We start from the raw sequence: 12688 nt of genomic DNA, 5'->3' as shown, positions 1-12688 counted from the left end.
AGAAGAATAAGGATTCTTGGGCATATTTAATTCAAAGTGAAATATTTGGCTTATAAATGCATCGTATTCATTGTATTCAATTATATTTGAGAGCTCATATCTACTTTTCTCTATTTTTACCTAGTTTTGATGTGGTTTAATGACAATTTCAGTAATATCCACTCAGTTTCATGCAACTTCCCCATGCAAAACATTACAATTTCCCCCTGTAATTTTATCACAGTTATATATTTCTGATGACGGTATGCTGTTGCACAGGCATTAGCCCTGCCCTTCAGATTTTAGCCACATTAAAGACTTCCAGTTCAGCCTCTTCCTTTTGTATCTCCAGACATTTGGACTATTGTGAATGTGACTTGTAGCTCCTTCGTGGCCTCAGCTCCACACAGTCCAGAGTTGAGGAGAGGTGGCGTCTGAGCCGGAACCCCTCCCTTTAATACCGATTTCTCGACTACCTCAGTGGCAGTGGAATTTTCCAAAGGGGAAAAGGGGAAGCGGTTCAGCTCTGAAATGGAATGCAGAGGTCACTAGTAAATTTTAAGCCCCGGGGAGCAGAAGTCTCAGTAGATAGCTGAGAGGCTGCATTTATGCTTTATGGAGCGCCGGAGAGCTGTCACACTCGCTCTGCTCTACCAGGACTCAAGGAATGTAAGATCAGGAGAGGCGAAGTAACGAAATATGACAAAAATACACCTAAAAACCCGTTCACAACATATCTATATTGTCCACCACCGCACATTCTGTTTATTCCAAGCGTGTGCTGCAGTTTTGTCTGCTGATTTAAATGTTTGAGTGCTTTTACAGCAAGATGGATTCTGATTGGCTATCAAAGTTTTTATCATTCATCAGTTGGAAAAAATCGTCCAGAAAGAAAGTGTTTCCAACGATATTGTTCCTCTGTGTCGTTATAGTTCACAGATTGTGATGACACGTTTTAATGGTCATCAATAGCCTATCATAAATCCTGCAAAGTTTTTTATATTTTAATTTTTAAAAAAATATATGTACATTTATAACACTATATTTAGTATTTGCATTAAATAACAAAAAAAAGAAGAAAAAGTTAACGCTGTTGTGAGGGTGTTTCTAATACAGCGGCTATGGGAGTGACGGTAAAAATTACATCTTTCTCTCTTCTGACTGCTGTTATCAATCTCTCTTTATTTTTTCCCTCTTTTTGAAAGTTGTGAAAACACTATTGTGGAGGTTTTCTTTTGCTATTTGCGCAAATAGAAACACAAAAAAATATATTTAATGTCGGCTCTCATTCACTGCAATAAATGTTTACCCAACGATGACGACTTCCGCTTCTGAGAAACACAGAAATGTGAAAAGAGTCTATTATAGTTGTGGTGTGAACTCATTTTATTTATTTATTTTTTTAAATTTAGAATGTTTTTATTTATTTTTAATAAACTTTATCGTTATAGTACTGTGAATGAGAACAAAATACCATTGAAATAAATTAGCTTAGTACATTTTATGAGCGAGTTTAAATGGATAGTTTGCCAAACAAATTTCGAAATGGGAACAAAATACAGTTGAAATGTTGGATTGTTCGCCAAAGAAAATTTAATTCTATACTCTCTTTAAAATAAAGGAGTTTTCACAATGATGCCATTGAAGAACCATTTTGGGTTCCCCAAAGAACCTTTTAGTGATCAGTTTTTAAAAGAACCATTTTTTTTTTCTTGGTGTGAAGAACATTTTAAAAATCTAAACAACCTTTTTGCACTATAAAGAACCTTTTGTGCAATGGAAAGGTTCCATGGATGTTAAAGGTTCCTTGTGGAACCATAGATGACATAAAGAGCCTATATTTTTAAGAGTGTCATCAAACCTGTATGACATACTTTCTTTTGTGAAACAAAGATATTTTGAAGAAAGAAAGTCATACAGGACATGAGGGTGAGTAAATGATGACAGAATATTCACTTTTGGAGAATTATCCCATTAAAGTCATAATCCCCATGGTGAAACCCACAATGTTGAACTATATGCAGGAAGTTGGGGTTTGCCTTTCCTGAGCGACATTTTTACCAATAAGCAAAGAGTGCATGCTTTGAATGTGGTTGCTGAAGCAAAAAAGCCTGCAAGCAGCGAATACAGTCTGTATGCAAGATTTCTGGGATGCATGTGGTCCAATGGGTTTTTCTGCACATAAGCTCAAATAAATGGCTGTCAAGGGGACCACTGAACAGCTGTAGTCGAGGGCTGGAGTTTGGGTGGGGAAGACTGCAGCAGTGTGTTCGATCCACACTGCACCACCATCCAAACTGCCTAAGCGCACACACACAAAGTGCACTCGAGCGCTGTAGCTTTCATTTGGATCAGAGAGCAGAGACCTATAGGCCTCAGAAGTATGATATGAGACGTTTTCAAATCCCTTTCCGAACCTAAAAAACCTAAACGCACACAAAAGCGCCATTATGCCATGATTCTGCTGAATTTTAGCGCGGTATAATGTGTGGCGTCATTAAGAACGCAAGGTCACGTCATTAGCAATGACCTTTCGAGGCGCTTATCGCCCCTCTATTGGATTGTTGTTCGAGCCGTGCATCGTGAAGGCGCAGCAACGCTCTTTGGCCCTCGGTTGCGTTTAAAGCGCAGAAAAGCTTCGAGAAACAAAGCCCAACCTCTCCCCAGCAGCCCCCACTGTAGAGCGAGCAGTCTGGCGTTACGTCCAGTCCTCCTCCACCCCCATCTCTTCCCCTAGCCGGGGGAGTGAGAGAATTATGGCCGCCATAAAAGGCAGATAATGCATTGTTAACTAATTCTGTCTGCTCAGAGCTGATGTATCCACTGCTCTAAATCTCCATGCCTCCAATAAAATGCAAATGCTAATGCTCGCCCTCCACGAGCTGATATCATTTTTAACAGGCCGGAGGTAAAAGCCGAGATAGGGTGGGGCAGGGGACGACATAGACAGTGTGAGGTTTGCTATCCGGCAGGAGGAAGAAGATACAGCGTGGCGAGAAAGCCTATTAGAGCTGCGTTTAATAGCAAAGCTCTCTATGAACGCCCGATTCTGGTGCTGGAGCTTTTGGAGGCAGGGAGCTGAATGAGCACAGAGTAAATGTCAGTGTGTATTGCTCTATGAACTGATTCATGGGCTTTTTTAAATTAGCTTTGAGCAAATCATTACATTACTTTGTATGTATTATTTACAGCGCACTGCATGACGAGTTTCGGTATTGAAATATTACATCCCTTAAGGACATTCTAATTATAAAAATCTGGGCATCTAAATCATAAATATTCATTTTAATACTTTCATTAAGATTTGTGGTACATTTGGCTATGATCTGCTAAATATATTTGCTTTATTTTATAATTCCATTATATATATATATATATATATATATATATATATATATATATATATATATAAATAAAATTAAATCGTGTTTACAGTCGAGATTTTGTTCTGTTAATAACAAAGATAGAAGATACTCGTTCCTGTGTTGCTCTGTAACCTACTGGGACTTCTAAATATCGATTCAGATCTATACTTCAATTACAAAATGGCAGTTTTCTGTCATTTGTTAATGACGGCTGATTTGTGTCTCTTCCACACATGCCGTGTTCTGTAATTAGACTGTAAATTCATTTTCACTGGGGACGTTAAAGATGAGAGAGAAAGAATAAAAGAGATAATGTCAAGCCGTTATTAGCTGAAAATGTTTATTTCAAGCTTTTAAACTGCATGGAATTATTCTTACACCAGAATTAAACCGGCCCTGCAATTACACATTCACATTTATATATTTATTTATATGATTTATGTAATGTCCATCTGCAAATGTGTTTCGGCTGACCTCCTCTAGCATAAAAATTGACCACTCTGCTGATATAGCCTCATCATAGTAGGCCAAATTCACTTCGAAATGTAGGTTTCAATTGCTTTACGCTTAGTAGTATTGCCCCGGTTTTCTCTGATGACTGTTATTTAATGCTTATATAAGCCTAAACCGATCACAGTGCAGTTGGAACTAACGGCACAGTTAATCTCAGTAACAGTCTCAGTTCTGGTCTGAAATTACACACTTGTGTGTATTCATCGTGTTGGAGGGAAGCAATTAAACACCTTTGAGTTGGCACACTGCTATCTGAATCGATTCTGAGCATGTAGATCAGTATAACTATACAAGTTATATCAAAATTCATTAACGTTTTGATTTAAAAAAGCTGAATTTTCAGCATCATTACTCCAGTTTTCAGTGTCACATGATCCTTCAGAAATCATTCTAATATGTTGATTTGCTGCTCAAGAGACATTTATTATTATTATCACCAGTGTTGGGGGTAACGCATTACAAGTAACTTGAGTTACGTAATCGGATTACTTTTTCAAGTAACTAGTAAAGTAACATATTACTTTTTCAATTTAGAACAAAATATCTAAGTTACTTTTTCACATTTTTTTAATGACAGCTCTCCTGTCCCCATGTTGAGATATAGTAAAGTACATAATAAAGTACAGAGGTGTTGTGTGTGCTGTGTGAACATGATGGTTATTGTAGTTCTAGACTAAATGTGAACATGCATTTACTCATCTCACCCGCACAAAAACATTCAGTATTCCTCAAAATGAATAAAAACAGTGAAATACAATCTCAGAATTATAACGCAAACCTGTAATAATTAACTATAAATTACACAGATATACTTTGTATTTAATCTCACTTTATTAACTAATGTGTTTGCTGCTGACCTTCAATGATCTAATTCAACCATACTAACAAGCAAAAATTACTTTAGATTAGATTTTGAAATAAGAGTGTTGAACGTCATTCTCCTGTATCCTACTCTTCTTTAATCCAGAATGGCAGTACAGCTGAAAGATTTCTTTGAGCTGCGCCCTCTACTGTTCAGGCGTAAATATGCATTTCCTTCAGCCTGACACCGTGTCGACACAGTGTCTACACCGGACACGAGCGGCGCGACGTGTCAAAAGACAACAGAACCCATTATAATCAGTGATACTGTCTACACTGGATATGGCATGGTGCGACAACAAATTCCCGACAGTAAACGGATTCCCTGTTCTATTTCTGACATAGTCCAAGTGCTTTGCAACGGTCAGCGTTGCGGCGTGGCGCGATGCGACAATGGTCGTGTCGGGTGTAGACACGGTGTGAGGCTTATTTATTTCACTTTTAGTGTGAAAGGGCCTTAACATTTGCCAAATATATATATATATACATTTTTGTTGTTATTAAAAAAATAAACAAGCAAGCCAAGCCCAGGTGAGAAAACGTAAAAGTAATATAACGCATAACTTTTCATAAAAAGTAACTTACGCAATTAGTTACGTTTTTAAGGAGTAACGCAATTGATTATCAATGTTGAACACAGTTGTGCTGCTACAGTAAAGACATTTATAATGTCAGAAAAGATTTCTATTTCTAATAAATTCTGTAAATTGAACTTTCTATTCATTAAAGAATCCTCAAAGAGGTGTCACAGTTTCCACAAAAATATTAAAGGTCCCGTTCTTCGTGATCCCATGTTTCAAACTTTAGTTAGTGTGTAATGTTGTTGTTAAAAAATCTGTAAAATTTTAAAGCTCAAAGTTCAATGCCAAGCGAGATATTTTATTTAACAGAAGTCGCCTACATCGAACGGCCAGTTTGGACTACATCCCTCTACTTCCTTCTTTAATGACGTCACTAAAACAGTTTTTTGACTAACCTCCGCCCACAGGAATACACAAGAGTTGCGTTTGTAGAGTGTGTTTGTCGCCATGTCGTCGAAACGCTGTTATTTTCATCCCACAGTCCAATCACCGGGTCTGATTCCGGCTCAAATTGATAGGGTAAAATTAAAGACATGTTTACAATAACACTGAGCGTGTGCATCTCCACGTTATGGTAAGAGGCGTGACCTTTCTGGGCAAGATGCGCTCAAAGCTGTCGAATCAACAACACAGGAACCGCTGGCACAATCAGAACTCGTTACGTATTTCTGAAGGAGGGACTTCATAGAACAAGGAAGTCATCAGCCCGTTTTTAATGACAGTGGAAACAGCGGTATACAGATAAGTAAATTATGTGAAAAATACTGTGTTTTTTTACACGCGAAACATGAACACGTTATATTGCACACTATAAACACAATCAAAGCTTCAAAAAACCACGAAAAACGGGACCTTTAAGCAGCAACACAAACTATTTTCAACACTAATAATAATAAGAACCATTATTAATAATTGCGCAGCAAATCAGCATATTAGAATGATTTTTGAAGGATCATGTGACACTGAAGACTGGAGTAATGATGCTGAAAATTCAGCTTTGCCATCAGAGGAATAAATTCTAAGAATATTTCACAATAGTACTCTTCTTTCAAAAGCAAAAAAACTTTTGAATATATAGTGTATATTCATTTTTGGCGAGAGCCACATTCGTCAGTGCTTACTTCATTTGAGAGGCAACTTTACTGAACAAAAGGTCAGCCAAAAGTGCCCACCTGCTGGCCTCTCCTACATCCCATCATGCCCCTGGGCTAGGAAGACCACGTTGCATTACTTGGGTTGTTTTTGGTCAGCATGTGTCCTGAAATTTATGATGGCGACTTATCGGCGCCTATTTTGCTTTAAAAGTCTTCTTGAGTTTCCTGGCTTAGCTGGATGTGTGGAGAGTGCTAATCCACTCACATTCAGGACAGACACGTTCAGACGCTGGCCCACGGCCACTCATTTTAACTGACAGCGCGCTGTTCTGCACCGACTGGAGTACAGGCGGCGTGACATGGCACAATGAAGCCTCTAGAGTTACTGCATCCCCGGAGGACCCAGTGTTATCTGGCGGCGTTTGAAAACAGAGGGCTCTGTGATCTAACAGCGAGCACGGCCCAGCCATGTGCAGGACAACCCAGCTGGGGCTGCGGGCACATCTGTCCGGTGGAAAAGCCGGCTCATCACATGCATCTCAATCGTAAAGTGTCAGAGAATGACTGATAGGAATTTCAAGAGAGAGCTGACCTTTGAGACAGGGATTCCTCTATTGAATCTCTGTGAAATCCCCTGGCTTTCATGCAGGACAGGCAGTCATGCACTGAAACTCAAAATAATTTCATAAACAACATTATCTGGTTTAACACATAAATCTGATGGAGGAATTTAGAGTTCAAAAAATGTAAAAATTATCTAATTTGGCCTTAGATTAGTCCAATTGAAATGGTATTCAATGAATATCACATGATATAATCTGGGAAGTGTACAGAATACACATCTACAGTATACACACTATCGTTAAAAATTGAGGTCAGTAGCTTTTTTTTATTCAGAAAAGGTGCACTAGATTGATCAAAAGTGATGGTAAAGATATTTATAGTGTTTAAACAAAAGATTTCTGTTTCAAATAAATGCTGTTCTTTTGAACTTTTTATTCATCAAAGATTCCTGAAAAAATGGGTCACGGTTTCCACAAAACTATTAAACTGTTTTCAACTTTAAAAATAAGTAATGTTTCTTGAGCAGCAAATCAGCATATTACAATGATTTCTGAAGGATCATGTGACACTGGAGTAATGATGCTGAAAATTCAGCTTTGCATCACAGGAATAAAATATATATTAAGATATATTCAATTAGAAAACACTTATTTTAAATTGTATTATTATTTTACAATTTTACTGTATTTTTGATCAAATAAATGCAGCCTTGGTGAGCATAAGAGACTGCTTTTAAAAAATTCATATATATATATACTTAACATTGACATGTTTTATTACAATTTAATTTTTTTTTTTAAATATTTTAAATCTTATATTTGTAAAAAAATAAATTAGGTAGATAAAAGGGCCATGCAAATGTATGTACTCAACTGTATATAGTAAGCTATATATAAACACAATCTGAATTGTTTTAAAAATAGAAAAACCGTCATCAGACCTGCCTTTCCCATTTGTTCTGCAAAACAACCAGAACGGCCTTGCAGAAATCCAGGAATTATGAGAGGATTGAGCAAATGGTCTCTCCACCAGACGACATCTCTGTCTGGCTCTTCCTCTCTCTCTCTCCTCAAATCACACTCTTACTCCCTTGCTGTCTGTCTTGACAGCAAGAGCTTTTCCACAAAGGATTTATCTTCCACAAAGGTTTCTATTTGTTTGTTGGGAGCATTTCTGGTTCTTCGAAGTGTTATGAACCAGTTCAACATGCTGTATTTGATTAGCAATCCTTAGAAGACTGTGAGTAAAAACAGTGCATAAAAATTTGTGTTGCATGTTTCCACTCCTGACCTCTCGAGTACAGCTTGTCCGCACCTGGTTTCCTTTAGCCTTCTAGAAAGACTCACATCATATGGAGAGGGAACAGGGTCCAAATGTTTAACAAACACATGGAGAAAGAAGCATAGGCAGAATGGAATCTGTTCCTCTGATGATAATACTGTCTGTAACATTGACGTATAGCTTCTCACGGAAAGGAAAATGTCTTTGTTATAGAGCCATGTGTGTGAGAAAGAGCCATACTCAATTACAAAATGCATTTGTATCCTCAGTGGGTTTGATTAAATGAGGTATTTTGTATTTATTTTGTATGGACAATAAAAATGTTGGCTGCACAAACATTGAGTCTCATCATAAACAATTCAAAATGATCCCAAGAACCCCAAAAGATGCTTTTTAATGAGATGCCAAACTACGTGAAAATGCATGGCAGATGTGTTACCTTGGCAACATCAAGGTCACCAGAAGCTTGTCTTTCCTGTGCTGCCCAGTGGAGAGCAATGAAGGAGGCTGGAGGGGTGGCAGGAAACAACAGTGGCACTGCTGGGTTCACTTACTGCCCTGCTGGAGCCCCCGACGGCCGCGAGACTACTGCTTCGGAAACCTCCTGCTGTTGTGGGTTACTTCCTCATCATAAATCCAGGTAAGGAGGGACCCTTTGAGGGACATGGCATAGGCCTATATATGATTTTGTTTTTGAGGGGGAAAAATGCGTCAATAAAGCTATTTTCACAAGTTGTCACAGGCGTTTTAAATATTATACATTTACAATACATAATAGGCCTACTTATCATAAGACTTTAAAGGGTTAGTTCACCCAAAAATGAAAATAATGTCATTTATTACTCACCCTTATGTCGTTCCACACCTGTAAGACCTTTAGAACACAAATTAAGATATTTTTTTTATTAAATCCGATGACTCAGTGAGGCCTGCATTCAAAGCACTGACATTTCCTCTCTCAAGATCCATAAAGGTACTAAAAACATATTTAAAACAGTTCATGCGAGTTCAGTAGTTCTACTTTAACATTATAAAGCGACGAGAATATTTTTGTGTGCCAAAAAACAAAATAACGACTTTTCAACAATATCTCGTGATGGCCGATTTCAAAACACTGCTTCGGATCTTTACGAATCGAATCAGTGACTCGGAGCGCCAAAGTCACGTGATTTCAGCAGTTTAGCCGTTTGATAGGAGATCCGAATCGCTGATTCGATTCATAAAGCTCCGAAGCAGTGTTTTGAAATCGGCCCATCACTATATTGTTGAAAAGTCGTTTTGTTTTTTTGGCGCACAAAAAGTATTCTCATCGCTTTATAATATATTAAGGTAGAATTACTGTACTCACATGAACTGTTTCAAATATGTTTTTAGTAACTTACCTTCATGGATCTTGAGAGAGGAAGTGTCATTGCTTTGAATGCTGGCCTCACTGAGCCATCGGATTTAATCAAAAATATCTTAATTTGTGTTCTGAAGTTGAATGAAGGTCTTATGGGTGTGGAACGACATGAGGGTGAGTATTAAATGACATTATTTTCTTATTTGGGTGAACTAACCCTTTAAGGTATGTGTCTTCATAGAAAATAAACTCACCTTGAAAAAAATATTGTATGCGCGCACATTTGACTCGTTCGATAGACTCCGTCTTATATATGAATCGTTTGAGTAAATTATTTAATGACTCGCTTGTCGCCATCTAAAGGCGAATTAACATAAAGACAGGAGCCACTGAACGAATCGGTAAACGAAAAAAAGATTCTTTTAACGGTCAGATTCAAAGATTCGAACCACTGAAACGAATCTATAGCCCCACCGCTAGTTATATGTGACTCACTCAACATGGCGCTTTCATGAAGAATAATCCCGCTCATAATCTCCATGCATGGCTTTATGTGAGTGTGTATCATTTTAAACATTTCTTAAACGTGCTGTGTGGTGGGAAACGTTACTCAGAGCGCTATTTTTTAATTATATAAACATTAGATGACAAAATATCACACCAAGTGGAAATTATTGTTAATCATTCCCAAGGTAGGCTAATTTCTTTTCTAGTGGATAGGCCTATATGAAGTCAGATTCGCACAGGTGTCCAACAAGTTTTCAAACTTTTTGTTGACAAATGCCCTCTGGTTTACGATTATCCTTTTTCTCAAATATGAAGGCAGCTATATTTTTATAGGCTATATTTTACATATAAGCATATAAAGACCCATGAACAACAGTAAGGACGAGTTAAAAAAAAAAAAAAAAAAAAAAAATATATATATATATATATATATATATATATATATATATATATATATAATCGAATCGACGGTTCGGAGCGCCAAAGTCACGTGATTTCAGCAGTTTGGCGGTTTGACACGCGATCCGAATCATGATTCGACACAAAAGATTCATAACGCTTCGAAGCTTCATGAAGCAGTGTTTTGAAATCGGCCATCACTATATAAGTCGTTATATTGTTTTTTTGGTGCACCAAAAATATTCTCGTCGCTTTATAATATTAATATTGAACCACTGTACTCACATGAACTGATTTAAATATGGTTTTAGTACATTAATGGATCTTGAGAGAGGAAATGTCATTGCTGGCTATGCAGGCCTCATTGAGTCATCGGACTTCAACAAAAATATCTTAATTTGCGTTCCGAAGATGAACGAAGGTCTTACGGGTGTGGAACGACATAAGGGTGAGGAATACATGACATTATTTTCATTTTTGGGTGAACTAACCCTCAAATAAATTAAATGAAAACACCTTTTGTTTGATTTCTTTTTTATTTCTGTAACATGTCAGTAGCCTATAGGCCTGCTTAAAGGGTTAGTTCACCCAAATTTTCTCGATAGCTTTATATGATGAACAGATTTAATTTAAGCACATCTTTAATGGCAAACGGAAGCTCAAGCATGTTTGCTTGACATACAAGAACCAATGAGGTTTGTCCTCGCGCGTCAAAGCATGTGTAGTTGAGCTTTTGTTTATGTTCGTGATCAATGTCTATATGTGAAGCCTAAATTCAATCTGTTCATCATATAAAGCAATCGTGTCTCTTCAGAAAATTTGGATTAAACCGCTTAATTCGGATTAGTTTTGAAGCGTCAAAGTGGTAGTTGCGTAGCTGTCAATGGAGGGACAGAAAGCTCTCATATTTCATCAAAAATATCCTAATTTGTGTTCCGAAATGAAAGTCGTAGTAAGTAAATGATGACAGAATTTTTATTTTTGGGTGAATAATGATTAGTCATGATTCTTGTTATTTATGACCAGAACGAACATTAATAATGCTTTTCTTTCTTTCTTTCTTTCTTTCTTTCTTTCTTTCTTTCTTTCTTTCTTTCTGCTACAGAAACTTTCTTTAAAATAAATTCTATATTTTATATATCTGATATTTAGTTTTGCCATGACTTTCATAAATGTTTGTGTGTATTAAGTGTCTAAAACTATATGGTCACTGTATGATTTTTCAGCCCCACCTGAAATGTCAGCCGTTGCTGCTCTGGTTCTTGGTGTGTCTACTGCCCTCTGGCCTTCTGAGCAGAACTTGCATTCAAGGTAATGTAGTCTTGACGATCAGATTAAAATTGTAGAAGAGTGGTTTCAACAAACTGTTAAAATGTTACGTGAAATACTAGTAAGATTTTTTTCTCTGGCGGTGTGATTGGAGCGCTGACAAACGTCTGTTACTATATCAGAGTTGGCACCGGTGGGACAGAGGCCAAACGGCTCTCTATACAGAGTTATGAGCTTGTGAATGAAGACAGATTGGGTACTTAAGGGCATGTTCACTCCTGTAAATAGCCACAGTGGATGTAATGTGCCCCTATTTTCATTTGATGTTAGTAATTCTGGCATCTATTCAACGTTTATTCACAATAACTCAAGTATTTATTTGAATCTATAATGTAAGTAAAATAATCATAGACTTATGCAATACAATTGCATAAAGTCCATTTATTACATTTATGAGAATGAATATTTATAAAAATGGAATTTCTAAAATTAATTTAATTTTTTTAAATTTAATTTTTTTTTTTTTTATTTAAATATTTTCTATTTTACTAAATAAAAAAATAATAGTAATAAAAAATAAGTTTTTTTTTTTGTCATTAAATAGGCTATTGAAACTTATGATTTTTTTTATTTATTTTTTGTTCCATTTGTATAGTGCATCTGTGGTTAGGTTTTGTTTCAGTTGAAACAGTACAAAATGAGTAATTTTGTATTCGTTACTGCTTTATGGGAAGATTGAGGATAGAATGTGATGAATGTAGATCTGATGATCCACCATCAAAAGTCAACCCAGTGGTTCACGGGCACCAGAGGGCGCTGTCAAGCTTATTTTTATAAACTCGTATCTTGTGTGTTTGCCTCAGTTTGAGGAATGAATACATGACCAGGACCAGCTATATGTATGTGAGTGTAATATAGATAGATTGATTGTAA

Source organism: Megalobrama amblycephala, linkage group LG24 (assembly GCF_018812025.1).
Source record: "Megalobrama amblycephala isolate DHTTF-2021 linkage group LG24, ASM1881202v1, whole genome shotgun sequence".
Classification (NCBI taxonomy): Eukaryota; Metazoa; Chordata; class Actinopteri; order Cypriniformes; family Xenocyprididae; genus Megalobrama; species Megalobrama amblycephala.
Note: the sequence above shows the minus strand (reverse complement) of the source record.